Here is a 318-nt window from a genome sequence, read left to right on the forward strand (position 1 = left end):
GGGTGTGTCGGAGACAGTGCGATTGGCACAGAACAGAGCAGAGTTTAGGGCTGTTGTACATAGGGTCGCTATGAGTCACAAGCGACTCGACGGCACATAACAACAACATTTTGGGCATGTTGTCAGGATGAGATGGTGCTTGAAAATGATGTCCTGCTGAGAAAGGCAGAGAGTCAGAGAAAGAGGGGCAAACCCTGTATGAAATGAATCAACACAGTGGCTACAGCAGTTGGCTTGAGCATAGTGGAGATGATGAGGATGATTCAGGATAGAGAATGGTTCAGATCTGTTTTCCATAGGGTCACTGTGAGTTGTCTT

Source organism: Elephantulus edwardii, unplaced genomic scaffold (genome assembly GCF_000299155.1).
Source record: "Elephantulus edwardii isolate Elephantulus edwardi_28Jun2011 unplaced genomic scaffold, EleEdw1.0 scaffold00083, whole genome shotgun sequence".
Lineage (NCBI taxonomy): Eukaryota > Metazoa > Chordata > Mammalia > Macroscelidea > Macroscelididae > Elephantulus > Elephantulus edwardii.